Genomic DNA, 20,737 nt, shown 5'->3' on the forward strand with positions numbered 1-20,737 from the left:
TCAACTCAACGCCTGAGATCACAATTTGGGAAGTGATCATTCAACCCCGCGCAAAGTCATTGCTTCCACTTCCTCCCTCTACCTGGTCCGAAATAGTCGGAGATTTGAGTATTCGATTCGGACGAGTCTGATTTGATATCAACCTCACAGTTTGAATGTTGAAAAGCTGACGCTGAACTGAAATGCTAATGGGATGTAGAAATGGTTTAAATGTTGAAATCGTTTATATGCTGAAATAGTTTTAATGTTGCAATGGTTTGAATGTTGAAGAGTTTTAAATTTCCAAGGAAACCAGAATTTGGTTTGGAAGTTGGGAAAGTGTCAGTTTGAATGTCCATGATGAGTGGAATGTGTTAATGTCGGAATGGTTTGAATCGGTTGAAAAATGTGGGAATTGTGCAACTTGGAAAAATGTCCCATTCGTTTCAATGGGAACTTCCTGGAATTTTGAGAAAAGAGGGATTTTATTGAAAATGATTATGAGCATGAATGTCCTGAGCTGAATTGGTTTGTGTTGGAATTGTTTAAATCGGTCGAGTAATGTTGAATTAGTAACAGTTTTTAATTGAGAAATTCCTGTAATTTCAGTAAAACCTGGCATTTTTCTAGTTCCTTAACCAACTTGGTTTTTGTCCTCAATACGAGTGTTTTGACGGTGGAACGGTTGAAATGGGTTGAAAAATGTGAAAGGAGTTGACGAACTTAAGAAGGGTGGAAATAGGTTACCAAAAAACGTGAATTCCTGGAAATTTGTTGAATCCGGAAAAATGGTAGTTTGAATTTCCAGGGTGAGTTGAATGTGTTGAAGGTGGAATGGTTTGAACGGGTTGAAGAATGTGGGAGTTGTGGAAGTTTGAAAAATGGCCAATTCATTTTGAATGGGGAAAATGCAAAAAACAAAAAAACAACAGGAATTATGGGAAATCCGGGAATTTTTTTTAGAATTGTTGACGTAGAGCAGTGGTTCTCAACGTTTTTTCAGTGATGTACCCCCTACGAACATTTTTTTAATTCAAGTACCCCCTAATCAGAGCAAAGCATTTTTGGTTGAAAAAAAAAGAGATAAAAAAGTAAAATTCAGCACTATGTCATCAGTTTCTGATTTATTAAATTGTATAACAGTGCAAAATATTGCTCATATGTTGTGGTCTTTCTTGAACTATTAGGAAAAAAAGATATAAAAATAACTAAAAACTTGTTGAAAAATAAGTGATTCAATTATAAATATAGATTTCTACACATAGAAGTAATCATCAACTTAAAGTGCCGTCTTTGGGGATTGTAATAGAGAACCATCTGGATTCATGAACTTAATTCTAAACATTTCTTCACAAAAAAGAAATTCTTTACATCAATATTTATGGAACATGTCCACAAAAAATCTAGCTGTCAACACTGAATATTGCATTGTTGCATTTCTTTTCACAGTTCTTTTTGACAGACATTTTAGTGAGGGTCAAACCATCATGGCATGGGGGAAACTCTGGCTTTATGGTAATGAATGGAATAGCCTACTTGATTTGATGTTCAGTTTATGAACTTACATTCATATTTTGTTGAAGTATTATTCAATAAATATATTTATAAAGGATTTTTGAATTGTTGCTATTTTTAGAATATTTTTAAAACTTCTCACGTACCCCTTGGCATACCTTCAAGTACCCCCAGGGGTACGCGTACCCCCATTTGAGAACCACTGACGTAGAGCACACAATTCCTGAACAGGCTGAATATTTTGAAGTTGGAACAGTTTGAATCAGATGAACAATGTGGGAGTTGTGGAACTTTGAAGAGTGTCCCAATGATATCAATGGGAATTTCCCAAAAATTTGGGAATTTCGGGAAAAGCGGGAATTTTTTTGAAAATGGTAAAAAAAAAACTTGAATGGTCTGAAAGAGTTGAAATGGTTGGTGGTATTGGAATTTTTCAAATCGGTCCAGAAATGTTGAAGTAGCAACAGGTTGAATTGAGAAATGGTATTACGGAATTCCTGGAATTTCGGGAAAACCTAATTAAGAGGAATGTTTTGACGGTGGAACGGTTGAAATGCGTTTAAAAATATGGAAGGAGTAGTCACATCTAGTATTGCGTACTCCAATGCTGAAGTTGAAGGTAAATGCTGACAGAATGTAGTATGAATGTAAGAATAATTTGAATGTTGGAATGGTTTGAATATTGAAGAGTTTGAATTTTCAAGAAAAACAGAATTTGGTTCGGAACTTGGGAAAGTTGAATGAGTGGAATGTGTTGATGTTGGAATGGCTTGAATCGGTTGAAAAATGTGGGATAGGTGGAAGTTTAAAAAATGGACAATTCATTTTATATGGGGAAAATGTCCCTGAAAACTGGGAATTCTTGGAAATCCGGGATTTTTTTTTTTAAATTGTTGAAGTAGAGCACACAACTTTGAACAGGCTGAATATTTTGGAATTTTGAAAAATGTCCCATTTTTTTCAATGGGAATTTCATGGAAATTTGGGAATTTCGGAAAAAGCGGGAGTTTTTTGGAACATGTTAAAAGACTTGAATGTTCTGAATGAGTTGAAATGGTTGATGTTGGAATTTTTCAAATCCGTCGAAAAATGTTGAAGTAGTAAAAATGTTTAATTGAGGAAAGGTACTATGGAATTTCAGGAAAACCGGGAATTTTTACAATTCAAAAACAACTTTGTTTTTTTTCCTGATTAAGAGGAATGTTTTAACGGTGGAACGGTTGAATTGGGTTGAAAAATGTGGAGGGAGTAGTGAAAAGTTCACAGGGTGGAAATAGGGTTTGAAAACACGGGAATTCCTGGAATTTTTTTTAACTTGGGAAAATTATAGTTTGAATGAGCAAGATGAGTGGAATACGTTGAAGGTGGATAGGTTTGAATCGGTTGAAAAATGTGGGAATGGTGGAAGTTAAAAAAATTGACAATTCATTTTGAATGGGGAAAATGTCCCTGAAAACTGGGAAATCTTGGAAATCCGGGATTTTTTAAAATTGTTGAAGTAGAGCACACAACTTGGAAAAGGCTGAATATTTTCAATTTGGAACAGTTTGAATCAGATAAAACATGTGGGAATTGTGGAACTTTGAAAAATGTCCCATTTTTTTCAATGGGTATTTTCATGGAAATTTGGGAATTTCGGGAAAAGCGGGAGTTTTTTGGAAAATGTTAAAAGCCTTGAATGTTCTGAATGAGTTGAAATGGTTGATGTTGGAATTAGTTAATTATTACATACATAGTTTCTGGCCAGCCGCTACAACGGGGCATTAAGAGTGCTGCTGTGTGGGTGTTTACAATTTCTTTAATTAATGCACACATTTAAAAAATGCAATTTTCAATGTTGATGATTTGCATCTGCTGGGAAAAACATTTTGTTTTTGGTTATTTAAACTGTTTTCCCTAAAATACGCATTGAGGCCACCAAGAGGTTTTTTGTTTGTTTTCAAAATTCTCGATTAATCGGACTAACTGATTACTAAAATAATCGATAACTGCAGATCTTTATTGTTTGACATGCGTTGACAAATATGGAATGAGTAGTCGCCAGAAAAAAGGGTGGAAATAGGGCATAACGCAATTGAAGGAATTGCCTCATCGAGTATTGCGTACTCCAATGCTGAAGTTGAAGTGAAATGCTGACAGAATGTAGTATGAATGTAAGAACAGTTTGAATGTTGGAATGGTTTGAATATTGAAGAGTTTGGTTCGGAACATTGGGAAAGTTTAATGAGTGGAATGTGTTGATGTTGGAATGGTTTGAATCGGTTCAAAAATGTGGGAATGGTGGAAGTTTAAAAAATGGACAATTCATTTTGAATGGGGAAAATGTCCCTGAAAACTGGGAAATCTTGGAAATCCGGGATTTTTTAAAAATTGTTGAAGTAGAGCACACAACTTTGAAAAGGCTGAATATTTTGAAGTTGGAACAGTTTGAATCAGATAAAAAATGTGGGAATTGTGGAACTTTGAAAAATGTCCCATTTTTTTCAATGGGAATTTCATGAAAAATTTGGGAATTTCGGGAAAAGCGGGAGTTTTTTGGAAAATGTTAAAAGACTTGAATGTTCTGAATGAGTTGAAATGGTTGATGTTGGAATTTTTCAAATCCGTCGAAAAATGTTGAAGTAGTAAAAATGTTTAATTGAGGAAAGGTACTATGGAATTCCTGGAATTTCAGGAAAACCGGGAATTTTTACAGTTCAAAAACAACTTTGTTTTTTTTCCTGATTAAGAGGAATGTTTTAACGTTGGAACGGTTGAATTGGGTTGAAAAATGTGGAAGGAGTAGTGAACAGAAAACAGGGTGGAAATAGGGTTTGAAAACACGGGAATTCCTGGAATTTTTTTTAACTTGGGAAAATTATAGTTTGAATGAGCAAGATGAGTGGAATATGTTGAAGGTGGATAGGTTTGAATTGGTTGAAAAATGTGGAAATGGTGGGAGTTAAAAAAATTGACAATTCATTTTGAATGGGGAAAATGTCCCTGAAAATTGGGAATTCTTGGAAATCCGGGATTTTTTTTTATATTGTTGAAGTAGAGCACACAACTTGGAAAAGGCTGAATATTTTGACGTTGGAACAGTTTGAATCAGATAAAACATGTGGGAATTGTGGAACTTTGAAAAATGTCCCATTTTTTTCAATGGGTATTTTCATGGAAATTTGGGAATTTCGGGAAAAGCGGGAGTTTTTTGGAAAATGTTAAAAGCCTTGAATGTTCTGAATGAGTTGAAATGGTCGATGTTGGAATTAGTTAATTATTACATACATAGTTTCTGCCCAGCCGCTACAACGGGGCATTAAAAGGTGCTGCTGTGTGGGTGTTTACAATTTCTTCAATTAATGCACACATTTTAAAAATGCGATTTTCAATGTTGATGATTTGCATCTGCAAGGAAAAAAAACTTCTTTTTTTTTTGGTTATTTAAACTATTTTCCCTAAAATACGCATTGAGGCCACCGAGAGTTTTATTTAATTTTTTTCTGAATGCTCGATTAATCGGACTAACTGATTACTAAAATAATCGATAACCGCAGATCTTTATTGTTTGACAGCTTTAAACCAACATTTCTGTGAACGACAAATAGTATGAAAATATGCTCGATTTTAATTTTTTTCCCTCTCGCAGTCTGCATACTGATTTTTAAACACCGATTTTTTAATTTTGTATAATGGCCTCTAATTACCCTAATCAGCTCAAAGTGGACCCTCTGAGCCCCTCCATCAAATAGATTGACTAAGTAGGACTCGAGCCTTCTGATATGTGCTTCAATGACCCTCCCCACCAAAAAAGGTGTGGTTTCCGCGCACTTCATCTGGCGTGCGCAGGAAATGTGTACACGTGCGTGAGAGGGTGTGTTGGGAGCAGATGATATTTGACAACCATGCGCGTACACAAGGCCGTTCATACATGAGTGCTTCACGCGGCCTCCCTTTTGTAAACAAGGGAATTTGCGTGTGTTTGCATGTGCGAGTCCGACGGTAACGGACGCGTCTCTGCACACAGCGTTTAGTGTGTGCAAAGAACATGTATTTTTGCAACAAAACGTTTTTTTTCTGTTTGGCGATTTTCCTTGTTCAACCGCCACGGCGAACGTTACCTTGCTCACGGGAAGGTTATTATTCTCAGCTCTCTGTCAGTGGGATGTTGTGCCAGGGTTTGATCATCAAAACAATGGGAAGTGATGTTGAAACTTGGCCTCCTGCGTTGTAGAGGAGGGGAAAAAAAGAAATGGAAGGGATAACGCTTCCCCTGTAATTTGATGCCAAGTGTCAGGGTGATGTAAAACCTATTCCTGGAAGCCGAGCTGCAGCGTTTGTGTTTCTATTTCACCTACGAGGCACTGATCTTGCACACATTTGTTCTAGCAACTGGTCTCTGCGAGGCATTAGTCAGCAGAACGATGGCTCCGTGCTTGGTTTAGTTCTCCTGAGCTCGCTACAAGGAGACCTCAGGGGGTCCATCGGTGTGCTCTGGTCCTTGTAGGTCAACCTGGACCTCAGCTCTTTACCTTTTTTGTGCACTGCTCGTGACCGAATTTCCAAAAGCAGAGTTTTTCTGGGTGTAGTCCGACTCGAACCTTGGCCGTCGCACACTTTTAGTGCTCACTCTGCCAGTTAATGACCCGTGATGGAAAGTCAAAGCTAACGATTTGGAGTACTTCCAGTTTGTCTATTCCGCTTAAATGGCGGCCGCCCCTTCTTTTGCGCCAAACGCAGCTATTTGCGTGAAGAAGCATACATAAACTGCCAGGGAATGAATGACAAAGTGCTTCATATGAAAACATATTCCCACTGAGGGCCAGATAAGAGAACATTTTACAAATCAATGTATCATTGATTCTTTACAATTATAATTAATTACATAAATGTAAATGCGTGGTAAGGTTGTACAGCCCTTTGAGACACTTGTGATTTAGGGCTATATAAATAAACATTGATTGATTGATTGAAGGTTAGTGTACATTTATTTTAATAATTTATAACTTGTTGATTTTAGTATTTCCACGATTAAATTTTGCCTGTAATTTTCATATATATATATATATATATATATATATATGTATTTAAATGTGTGTATATATATATATATATATATATATATATATATATATATATATGTAAATGTGTGTATATATATATGTGTATATGTGTATACATTTGTATATATGTATACTGTATGTATGTGTGTACATATGTATATATATATGTATGTATACTGTATATGTATATGTTTGTATATATATATGTGTATATATATGTGTAAATATATATGTATATGTACATATATATGTATATGTATATATAGGAATATATGTATATATATATATACATATGCATATATATGTATATGTGTATATATATATATATATATATATATATATATATATATATATATATATATATATATATATCTACATATACATACACATATATATACATACACATATATATATGTATATATATATATGTATATATATATACACACATATGTATATATATATATATATACATATATACACACATACATATATATATATACATACACACATGTATATATATATATACACATATGTATGTATATATATATATATACATACATATATACACACATACATACATATATATATATATATATATATATATATATATATATATATATATATATATATATATATATATATACACACAAATGTATACACATACGTGTGTGTGTATATATATATATAGAATTTAATAACTTGTTGATTTATTTTTGCTGTCATTTTTTCAAGATTTATTTCAAGATTTTATTGATTAGTGAGACATTTAAATAATTATTTATTGATGAATAATTATTTATTTTTTACCATTGGGCCCTTGTCAGCGCTTCGCAAATGTATTTTATCAGCCATCAAAGTCACTGGTATTCAATTCAAATATTTTATATTATGTATTTTTTATATGTAATTTACATGAGTTTCATATATTATTTTCAATGTTTTTTTTAATGTTTTTCATTCCTATTCCAATATTTGAATAATGACACTTAAGTAAATATGTATTCATTTAAGTTTGTCCATTTGGCCGTCCTTGTATTCATTGCCCCTTCCTGCTCTGACACTAATAATATTAAAATGGTGGTACATAGCTTTAGTCCTGGTTTTGTTTTGTTTTTTCATACATTTTTAAATTACATTTTACCTTTTTATCATATGTAAAAATCTGCACTGCAACCACGTAATTTCCCACATTGTTAGATACAAATTTGTGCTATGTCGCCATCTTTTGGACGAGTTTACTCACTGCAGGTGCCTGCTGTATAAAGCTTTCAACCGGACGTACAAGTGCCATTCTGTCTTCTAGCCGTCCACTGCGTTGCTACTCGTACGGATTCTTCATTCATCACTCCAAGCAACGTTTTTAAGATTTACAATATAACTTAAACAATTCTTGCCTTGTCTTTAGGAGTGTTTTCTTGCATATTTCTACGTGCCGTCGTAATGTAATCGAGATAGCGTCGTTAGCCTGAGCTAACATGCTGACACGTTTGCGAGTGTCCGTGTTAGTATTATTAACTTACAATGGCATTGTTTTTGTATTGTTTCAGTTTCACAAATTCCTCCAGTAAATTCACCAAAACGTCGCCGTGGAGTTATTGAGTCTGTGTTGTTATGATCCATTGCCCGGATCATGTTTTCGTCTGTTAGTTTTGACTACCTCAGTTCTGTTTTCTGCACCCCTGGGTTTGTGTTTCAGTTACCATGGGTGCTGATTGGTTTCATCTGCCTCTGATTAGTGTCCGGGATGCTCACCTGCTGCCAGGCACTGATCACAGAGCTATTTATTCACACACTGTCTGGTTTCTGAGTTTGCATCACGCGACGGTTATTGACGGTTAGTTGGATTCCTGTTTTGTATGCTAGCTTCCACGCTAGGCTCTTCTTCGCTTTGCCCTCCGTGCTATCGGCACGCTTTTGTGTTTCCTGTTTATTTCATGCATGATTTATGAGAATGAATAATTTCCTACCTGCACGCTGTGTCCAGAGTCCGTCTGCATCCTGAGAGAACGACCTCCGCATAAACATGCGACCCGATCGTTACGTGTTTAGCTGATTGGAGAGCTAGCTTCCGCAGCTAGCGGGTCCATGACGATGACTTCTGTTTTGTTTGATCAGCCATTTTACTGCCGTGTTGCAGACACTGTTTGGAAACTATCAGGGCATGTAAACAAACATTTACAGAATATGTATGTGTAAATAAGTCATTTCACAACGTATATATCCAGTGTTTCCCATAAACTGCCAAGATACCTGTGGTGGTGGGGGCGTGGCTATGGGCGTGGTCACCATGACATCATCGAGTAATTTGCATAATTTACTACAATGATTTGATTTTCTCTAAAAAGGCTCAAAATATGTATACTTACTAATTAATAACAGTTTTGTTTTAAACGTCCATCCATCCATCCATCCATCCATCCATTTTACAATATAATTACAACACTTTATGTACATATTTATATACAGATTTGAACAATAAGTTATTCACTGAAATATATGTATTAATTGTGGTTCTTACAAAAAATATATCTTATAAAATATAAAAGCTAAAATGTCTCAAAGCTCTGCCCCTTTAATTAGTGCATACTAAATAATTTAACTTTAGCCTACTACTACAACCATATTATTTACCAGCAACATAAAGTGAAACAGAGGCAGAGGTGTCCTGCCACAGTCAGAAACAAATAAACAGAAAACAGTAGTGGTGGTAGATAGACACAGAGTTTCATCAAACATCTGATCCACTGAACAAAGAGCTCCAAAAATCTTGAACTTTAGACTGCCATCAGTTTTACTCCCTACACTTAACCATGTGTTTCCTACTGCCTGCAGACTTTGCACCCTTTGTTATATACACATGTTGTGTTTCTAATATAAATACATTTAATAAGGTCAAATACAAATAAGGCAACAATAGAAGTATCCTACACTTCTCTTTTGTAAAGTAAATCTGAACAGCCGATATGGGCATCTACACCAACTATATGATTTGCCTGAGAAGCTGGACAGGACACAAAAAAAAAAAAAAAAAAAAAAAAAATATTTGTGGCGGACGTAATTCTTTCGTGGCGGGCCGCCACAAATAAATGAATGTGTGGGAAACCCTGATATCTGCGACTTGTATATGGAAAACTAAATTTTCTCTCGAAAATTCAGTGGGTGCGGCTTCTAGTCTGGAAAATACGATATATCAATAACAATTTTGAGGAAAATAATGAAATAAAGGGAAGGACTCGGATTTAGCTCCATGTTTTGGGATCAGACAACTGTAGCAGCATTAAGCAAGAGCCGGTCACACACACACATACACACACACACACACACACACACACACACACACACACACACACACACACACATACACACACACACACACACACACACACACACACACACACACTGCTGTCTGCTCTAATTACCAGGAATGAAATAGTGTTCCAGAACAGAGGTATGAACTGTGTGTGTGTGTGTGTGTGTGTGTGTGTATGTGTGTGTGTGTGTGTGTGTGTGTGTGTGTGTGTGTGTGTGTGTGTGTGTGTGTGTGTGTGTGTGTGTGTGTGTGTGTGTGTGTGTGTGTGTGTGTGTGTGTGTGTGTGTGTGTGTGGACATACAGGTGTTTTAATAAGTCTGACTTGCACGCCGACTATGAGTAATGCACGTTCTCCAAATGTACGCCTCTGTTGATGAACATGAGTAATTGTGCGCCTTTCTTTCTTTGTCTTTTTTTTTTTTTTCTCCGTCAAATGAATGAAGGGAAAGTGCGTGTGTGAAGGAGCGTCTGCTCGGAGGTGACTAAGGCAGCGGGATTAGTATTCTGTGCTCATGAGCGATGGTTCTCTCTCTGGCCAGGATCAGCACTGAGCCTCTTTATGCTCATGGAATAGGCCCTTACACACACACACACACACACACACACACACACACACACACACACTGCATCTCTTTGCATAGGTGTGGTTGTACAATATTATTTAGTTATCAAAATGTAATCCATCGATCCCCAGACACTTGATTAGGTACACCCGCACATTTTCATGTGAGCTGATGTTTGTTTAAAAAAAGTGTGGTCTAAATATTAGAAACAGCAGTATGATGCAGTAATGTTGTAAAGTTTTTGTTTTTTTGTCCAGCTCCTCAGGCAAATCATATAGTTGATGTCGATGCCCATATCGGCTGTACACATTTACTTTACAAAAGAGAAGTGTGGGATACTTCTCTTGTTGTCTTATTTGTATTTGACTTTATTAAATGGATTTATTTTATTATTTGGTGCAGCCGGGCCGGAGCAGGAGGGGATAGAACATGGGTGTCAAACTCTGGTCTGGCCGTGTAATTTCACTTGGCCCTTGAGGCGATATCAAATTAACACAAGGGCTGGCCCGCCGATTATATACAGCAGCTAATTCTCATACTTGCCAACCCTCCTGGGAGACTCCCAAATTTCAGTGCCCCTCCCGAAAATCGTCACGTCCGCTTTTCATCCAGTCCAACGAGTGCTGGCCCAGTCACATAATATGTGCGGCTTCTGCACGCACACACAAGTGAATGCAATTCATACTTGATCAACAGCGATACAGGTTACACTGAGGGTGGCCGTACAAACAACTTTAACACTGTTAGTATTTTGTAGCGTCCCGGAAGAGAAAGGGTTCTGGGTTCTGTTGTGTTTATGTCGTGTTACGGTGCGGATGTTCTCCCGAAATGTGTTTGTCATTCTTGTTTGGTGAGGATTCACAGAGTGGCGTATATTTCTAACAGTGTTCAAGTTGTTTATACGGTTACCCTCAGTGTAACCTGTTTCGCTGTTGCTGTCAAGTATGCGTTGCATTCACGTGTGTGTAGGTACAGAAGCCGATGTATGAGAATGGATGAAAAGCGGACGTGACGACAGCTCGTAGAGGACGTTAAAGGCAGTGCCTTTAAGGCACGCCCCCAAGACTGTGGTCCGGGTGGACTACGAGATATAACGACTGATGAACACTTTCGTTCGATAATGAAGGTTGCCTCAGCTCAAAGCCTGAGCCCTGACATTAATAAACTAGCATCCAAGAAAAGATGGCAGGTATCTGGCTTGGGCACATCAGATTAGATCAGTGTGTTGCAAACTGAGCAGTTTAAAATCCTGAATGGTTGGTTTATTCATTGTTATTTTATTTTCAAAGAATATGAACTGACGATTAAAAAGTCAAAGTGGTGACAAATACCAGTGCAGTAAAAGTGTGCAATTCTGCAACCATCAGCTATAAACATTAACCATTATTTTGCTGAAAAATAAGCTTTTTTTTTTTTTTTCAGGAAGGTAATTGTAACCATCTTTTCTGATTGACACTTTGTTACGTATGTCTAGCTTGTGTGCTATTGTCTGCTTAGCTGTCGTGTAGCTGCGAGCTCCTAGTCGCCTGTAGCCTAGCATGTTTACCTTTTGTAAATGACATGAGTAAAATAGAAGAAATTGTGTGTTTATTGGAGGACATTCAAATGTTAACTGGCTGTACAGCTTTGCTGCAGGACTGCTTGGATCGCACATGGTATCGCACGCAAGTAAACACGCTGCGGGACTGCTTGTATCGCACATAATATCTCACGCAAGCACGCACTCTGCAGGACTGCGTGTGTCACACATGATATTGCACACAAGCAAACACGCTGCAGGACTGTTTGTATCGCACATGATATCCCGGGCAAGTAAACAGTACAGGGCTGCTTGTGTCAAACATGATATCGCACGCAAGTAAACACGCTACATGATGCTTGTAAGGCACATGATATCGTACGCAAGTAAACACGCTGAAGGACTGCTTTCATCGCACATGATATCACACGCAAGTAAGCACCCTGCAGGACTGTTTGTGTCGCACGATATCGCATGCCAGTAAACACGCTGCAGGACTGCTTGTATCACACATGATATCACACGCAAGTTAACACAGTACAGGGCTGCTTGTGTCGAACATGATATCGTACGCAAGTAAACACGCTACATGATGCTTGTATCGCACATGGTATCACACGCAAATAAACACGCTGCAGGACTGTTTGTATCGCACATGATATCACACACAAGTAAACACGCTACAGGACTGTTTGTATCGCACATGATATCACACGCAATTAAACACGCTGCATGACTGTTTGTATCGCACATGATATCACACGCAAGTAAACACGCTACAGGAATGTTTGTATCGCACATATCACACGCAAGTAAACACAGTACAGGTCTGCTTGTGTCGAACATGATATCGCATGCAAGTAAACACGCTACATGATGCTTGCATTGCACATGGTATCGCACGCAAGTAAACATGGTACAGGACTGTTTGTATCGCACATGATATCACACGGAAATAAATACAGTACAGGGCTGCTTGTGTCGAAAATAATATCGCACGCAAGTAAACACACTACATTATGCTTGTATTGCACATAGTATCGCACGCAAGTAAATACACTACATGACTGTTTGTATCGCACATGATATCACAAACAAGTAAACACGCTACAGGAATGGTTGTATCACACATGATATCACACGCAAGTTAACATGTTACAGGACTGTTTGTATCGCACATGATATCACACACAAGTAAATACAGTACAGGGCTACTTGTGTCAAATTATATCGCACGCAAGTAAACACGCTACATGATGCTTGCATTGCACATGGTATCACACGCAAGTAAACACGCTACAGGGCTGTTTGTGTCGCACATGATATCACATGCAAGTAAACACGCTACAAGACTGTTTGAATCGCACATGATATCACACGCAAGTAAACACGCTACAGGGCTGTTTGTGTCACACATGATATCACATGCAAGTAAACACGCTACACGACTGTTGGTATCGCATATGATATCACACGCAAGTAAACACGCTACAGGGCTGTTTGTGTCGCACATGATATCACATGCAAGTAAACATGCTACAAGACTGTTTGTATCGCACATGATATGACACGCAAGTAAACACGCTACAGGGCTGTTTGTGTCGCACATGATATCACATGCGTGTAAACACGCTACAAGACTGTTTGTATCGCACATGATATGACACGCAAGTAAACACGCTACAGGGCTGTTTGTGTCGCACATGATATCACATGCGTGTAAACACGCTACAAGACTGTTTGTATCGCACATGATATCACACGCAAGTAAACACGCTACAAGACTGTTTGTATCGCACATGATATCACACGCAAGTAAACACGCTACAGGGCTGTTTGTGTCACACATGATATCACATGCAAGTAAACACGCTACAAGACTGTTTATATCGCACATGATATCACACGCAAGTAAACACGCTACAGGGCTGTTTGTGTCGCACATGATATCACATGCGTGTAAACACGCTACAAGACTGTTTGTATCGCACATGATATCACACGCAAGTAAACACGCTACAGGGCTGTTTGTGTCGCACATGATATCACATGCGTGTAAACACGCTACAAGACTGTTTGTATCGCACATGATATCACATGCAAGTAAACACGCTACACGACTGTTGGTATCACACATGATATCACACGCAAGTAAACACGTTGCAGTCAACTAGAAGATGTTTCATGGCGGCTCCTCTTTCAATTCCACTTTCTTGTTTGAATCAAACGCTTTGTGTCAAACTGCATGTCAACGTTTTGCTCTTACCTAATGCCCTTGTTTCTGACATTCTCACACACACACACACACACACACACACACACACACACACACACACACACACACACACACACACACACACACACACACACACACACAAGAAGAAGAAGAAGAAAAGACTAAACAAAATGTCAGACATGCCATTGGGATTTGCGTGGTTGGAGTTTGACAACAGAATATTTTTATACTGTCACGCAGAGAGAACTTCAGTAAGCGGGTAAACACACACACACACGCACATGCACACACACTTACACACACACACTCTCACACACACACACACACACACACACACACGCGCACAGGGTCTAACAGAGTGAAGTGTTGACCAACCTAAATGTCCACAGGAGAGGAGAAGTGTCCACTAGCGATGTGCGGATCCATGCTGAGATATCGATACCACCGATACCAGATCTTTCTGCTCTAATGTCGATTCCCAAATCAAATATCGATACTGTTGATACTTTAGTTCATAGTTGTAAACTATTTCCAAGAAGGGCCGCATACTAAAAAGTCAAAATATGCAGACGCAATATTGGTATATATATATATATATATATATATATATATATATATATATATATATATATATATATATATATATATATATATATATATATATATATATATATATATATATATATATATATATATATATATTTAGACATGATGTGTATATATATATATATATATATATATATATATATACAACATTTCAGCTTTATTTCATTACCTAATGTTTTTTTTTTTGCTATTTTTTCTTACATTTTTACAGGGTTTTTTTGCCCCATGTGAGAATAGAATAACAATAATAATTAGTTCAAACATTTCAGCTTTTTCTCATTACTTGCTCTTTTTGTTAAATTTTTACACATTTGTTTTCCCATGTGAGAATAAAATAAAAATATTAAACTAAGTAAATGATTATCAAACATTTCAGCTTTTTCTCATTACTTGGTCTTTTTTGTTAAATGTTTGCACACATTTTTCCCCATGTGAGAATAAAATTAAAACAGTAAATCAAGTAAATTATTAATTATTAGTTCAAACATTTCAGCTTTTTCTCATTACCAAACAATTGTATTGCTTTTTTTTTTTTTTTTACATTTTTACAGTTGTTTTGCCCAATGTAAGAATAGAATAAAAATAACTAAGTATATTATCATTAATTATTAGTTCAAACATTTCAGCTTTTTCTCATTGCAAAACCTTTTTTTTTGCTCATTTTTCTTACGTTTTTACAGTTGTATAAAAAGTTGTAATAAAAATACTAACTAAGTATATTATTATTAATTAATAGTTCAATCATTTTAGCTTTTTCTCATTACTTAACGATTTATTTTCTTTATTTTCTTAAATGTTTACATTTAGTTTTTCCCCATGTGAGAATAGAATAAAAACAATAAACTAAGTATGTTATTATTAATTATTAGTTCAAACATTTCAGCTTGATCTCATTACCTAATTAATTTTTTGCTCTTTTTTTCTTACATTTTTACAGGGTTTTTTTTGCCCCATGCGAGAATAGAATAACAATAATAACCAACTATATTATTATTAAGTATTAGTTCAAACATTTCAGCTTTTTCTCATTACTTAATGATTTATTTGCTCTTTTTGTTAAATTTTTACACACTTTTCCCCATGTGAGAATAAAATAAAAACAGTAAACCAAGTAAATTATTAAATATTAGTTCAAACATTTCAGCTTTTTCTCATTACCTAACAATTGTTTTGCTTTTGCTTTTTTCTTTTTTACATTTTTACAGTTTGTTTGCCCCATGTGAGAAAATAATAAAAATAATAACCAAGTATATAATTATTAATTATTTGTTCAAACATTTGAGCTTTTTCTCATTACTTAACGATTTTTTTCCTTTTTTGTTTTCTTACATTTTTACAGGTTTTTTTCCCCCCATGTGAGAATAGAATAAAAACAATAAACTAAGTATGTTATTATTAATTATTAGTTCAAACATTTCAGCTTTTTCTCATTACCATGTTTTCCCCATGTGAGAATAGAATACAAATAATATTGTCTAACTGTATAACCTAGTGTGTAAACAATTATGCCTGTTTGAAAATATTAATGTTTAACAATGTTTATTATTGTTGTCATTTTTTTAAATGAATTAATTCATAAGTTAGTAGTATTTTCTTTTAATCAACTAACCAAATTACCTGTTTATATTTTAAGTATATTTTAAGAGCGTCTAATATTTCAGATTAAGGAGTGTCTAAAAGTTTTCCCACCAAGGGCCACATACTGAAAATTCAAGTATGGAGGGGCCATTTTGATATTTAATTCTTATTTTTAAAATGCTATAAACACATTGTCTGTAGTCACTAGCCAAATGATTTAACCCAATCCCCTAAGTCAGGGGTGTCCAAACTTTTTCTACCGAGGGCCGCATACGGAAAAATTAAAGCCTGCGGGGGCCATTTTGATAGTTTTCATTTTCAAATCATAACAAAATATATGGATTTTGGTTGTTTTTTTTACCTTTAGGGCTCCCGGGGACCATAAAGTGTCTTAAGTCATTAAAATGTTAAAAACAAGTCAAATTATTTAACGCTTACAGTAAATCTCTACAGTATATCAACTTCAGGTTGATATAAAATTAAAAAAAACAAAAAGGTTGTATGCCTTTTCTGTCAAGACAACTTAGTTTTTTATAATAAAACTAAAATATGCAGTATTTCCCCCACTGCCCAAAACATTCAGAAAGCAATGTTTGATGTGAAGTAATTAGAGCCTTAAAAACATCAATAATTGATATTAATTCATTATTTTTGAGTAATCACAGTGAAAAGATAAATAAAATCCCATTAAATATATTTAGGATCCAAAAGGTGCCCCACTCAAAGTGATACATTTGTATTAGTTTTTTTTTACTTTCAACACTTAAGTGACGAGCTCAACTTCAGATATATCTGTCAATTTTACGTTTGAACTATTATTTTGTTTGTTTTATGCTCTTTTGTCAAAGAAAACGTTGATGTTTTTGTATGGCAACCACACAATATATGCAATATTTTCCACATAAAACATTTTAAAGTGAAATATTTTAAATAATAGTGCCTTGAATAGGTCAACAATACATTATAACATTGATTTTTTATTTTTTTTAAGCAATGGCAAAAAAAGAAAAATAAAGATAGACAAAAGAAAAAAAACAGCCTGCATGGCAGCTTTGTGTCAACATTGCAACTTTTTCTAGTTTGATTTCACCTCATTCCACTTTTTGTACCGTATTTTCCGCACCATAAGGCGCCCCGTGTTATTAGCCGCCCGTTTAAGGAACGGCATATTTCAAAACTTTGTTTACCTATTAGCCGCCCCGTGCTATTAGCCGCACCTACGCTACGCTAAAGGGAATGTCAAAAAATTAGTCAGATTGGTCAGTCAAACTTGAATAATATATTACAAACCAGCGTTCTAACAACTCTGTTCACTCCCAAAATGTAATGTGCAAATGTGCAATCACAAAAATAGTAACACTCAAAATAGTGCAGAGCAATAGCAACATCAATAACTCAACGTTGCTCATACGTTAGTGTCACACAACACACAAAATAAACATTTAAAGCTCACTTTCTGAAGTTATTACTCATCTACAAATCCCTCAAATGATTCTTCTTCGGTGTGCTTCACTTGTTTTTTGACACCATCGATGATGTGGACGCGCATGCAGTCGTAGATCAACAGGGACGGAGCTGCGTGAAAAAAGTCACCCGGTGTCTTCGCGTAAACATCTATCAACCACTCGCTCATCTTTTCTTCATCCATCCATCCCTTCGAGTTAGCTTTTATGATGACGCCGGCTGGAAAGTTCTCTTTTGGCAAAGTCTTCCTTTTGAATATCACCGTGGGTGGAAGTTTCTGGCCGTTAGCATGGGTAGCTAGAACCACAGTAGGACGACTTCTCATTCCCTGTGGTGCGAATATTCACCGTACGTGTTCCCGTTGTATCCACAGTGCGGTTCACATGAATATCAAAAGTCAGTGGAACCTTGTACGCGTGTCTCTTAGTAGGAGACATTTTGTGGTCTTTACAGAAACACGCAAATGAAATTAAATATCCGCGAGCTTCTTCTTCTACGGGGGCGGGTGCTCACCTTGGCGGTTGCTTACAGTAGAATAAGAAGCGCTTCCTCTTCTATGGGGGCGGTTGCTTACCGTAGAAGAAGAAGCGCTTCCTCTTTTACGGGGAAAGAAGATGGCGACTGTTTACCGTAGTTGCGAGACCTAAACCTTATGAAAATAAATATGAATATTAATCCATATATAAGGCGCACCGGGTTATTAGCCGCACTGTCTGCTTTTGACAAAAATTGTGGTTTTTAGGTGCGGCTTATGGTGCGGAAAATACGGTAATGTTTATTTTTGCAATAGCATTTCCAGAATGTGTGGCGGGCCGGTAAACAATTAGCTGCGGGCCGCAAATGGCCCCCGGGCCGCACTTTGGACACCCCTGCTCTAAGTGAACTATTTTGTGTGATGACTATATTATGATAATAGTATATATGATAGTATATATCTGTATCATGAATCAATTTAAGTGGACCCCGACTTAAACAAGTTGAAAAACTTATTCGGGTGTTACCATTTAGTGGTCAATTGGACGGAATATGTACTTCACTGTGCAACCTACTAATAAAAGTCTCAATCAATCAATCAATTTGGGGTCGTGTACCCTTAGCAAATCTAAAAAGAATCTTGTACCGTTCACCACACGCACACACACACACACACACACACACACACACACACACACACACACACACACACACACACACACACACACACACGGACAAACAGTCAAAGGCAGGTCCCTGGAGGTTCTAGCGCCACATGATGACACAGGTGCACTATAGGATGCCTGGCTATCTTCTACACTTAAATCCATCACTTGGAGCCACTAGAGCTCGACTCGGAGTCAGTGGACCAAAGAGTGATATCGACTACGTGTGTGGATGTGTAGGTGTGTGTGTGTGTAATATGCGGTGATACATCTTACTATTTCGTCGTTGAATTGCTCTCCATCCACGCAGCACAAGCCTCATGAGATGCACTGCAGCTTCTGAGGTTGCTCTCTCATCCACTTCACACACACACACACACACACACACACACACACACACACACACACACACACACACACACACACACACACACACACACACACACACACACACACACACACACACACACACACACACACACACACACACACACGTGGTCTCCCAAGGCGAGTATGCATGTGAGGTCTCCGGAGGTTCGCTAATTTGGCCCACTGGTGCCCTGAACCGCGGTCTCCCATCGCTCCACTTCATCTTGTCACTCCAAACTTCTCCTCCACCCGATGCAAAAAACACCTCTTAATATCCTGCAACTTCAGCAGGTGCCCAAGCAAGCCCGGACAAAAGTCAACCTTTGGCTGCATTCTTGTTGGCGAGAAGGCAGATGTTCAGTCATGTGCCTATTGAGTCTTCATATGTGCTTGTGAGATGTCATGTTCATCCATCTTGTACAGCACTGACCTTCAGATTTCACACTTTTCTGGCTTCTTATTTCTGAAGTGCTTTGAATAAAAGCTGGTCCCGTATTACACCCTTTTTTTTAAATATCACCCTTTGGCTGGATTTCGATTGGCGAACCGGCAAATGTTCAGTCTTTATATGTGCTTGTGAGATGTCATGTTCATCCATCTTGCACAGCACTGACCTTCAGGTTTCACACTTTTCTGGCTTCTTATTTCTGAAGTACTTTGAATAAAAGCCAGTCCTGTATTACACCCTTTTTGAACAATATCACCCTTTGACTGGATTCCTATTGGCGAGCCGGCAAATGTTCACTCTTTATATGTGCTTGTGAGATGTCATGTTCATCCATCTTGCACAGCAGTGACCTTCAAATTCCACACTTTTCTGGCTTCTTATTTCTGAAGTGCTTTGAATAAAAGCTGGTCCCGTATTACACCTTTTTTTTTTAAATATCACCCTTTGGCTGGATTTCGATTGGCGAGCCGGCAAATGTTCAGTCTTTATATGTGCTTGCTTGTGAGATGTCATGTTCATCCATCTTGCACAGCACTGACCTTCAGGTTTCACACTTTTCTGGCTTCTTATTTCTGAAGTGCTTTGAATAAAAGCCGGTCCTTTATTACACTCTTTTTGAACAATATCACCCTTTGACTGGATTCCTATTGGCGAGCCGGCAAATGTTCAGTCTTTATATGTGCTTGTGAGATGTCATGTTCATCCATCTTGCACAGCACTGACCTTCAGGTTTCACACTTTTCTGGCTTCTTATTTCTGAAGTGCTTTGAATGAAAGCTGGTCCTGTATTACACTCTTTTTGAACCACATCAATACATCCTAGAAAATAGGCATGTTGGAGGTGTCAATATAGCTGACTTTCAAACATGCAGCACCCAGGTCTGTTGACGGTGTAGTTTGGTTCATGGTTAATTTTAAGATATTAAGTTAAAGTTCAGTGCATGGGCAGCAGCGGTGTGTAGCAAAGCC

At 37.0% G+C, this 20,737-nt stretch overlaps 1 protein-coding gene across 3 annotated transcripts in view; it reads left to right on the forward strand.

Moving 5' to 3' along the window:
• Positions 1-20,737, forward strand: part of adgrb2 (adhesion G protein-coupled receptor B2) — a 536,693-nt gene that overhangs the window by 69,317 nt on the left and 446,639 nt on the right. The gene's annotated exons all lie outside the window — the stretch shown is intronic.

Source organism: Entelurus aequoreus, linkage group LG20, assembly GCF_033978785.1.
Source record: "Entelurus aequoreus isolate RoL-2023_Sb linkage group LG20, RoL_Eaeq_v1.1, whole genome shotgun sequence".
Lineage (NCBI taxonomy): Eukaryota > Metazoa > Chordata > Actinopteri > Syngnathiformes > Syngnathidae > Entelurus > Entelurus aequoreus.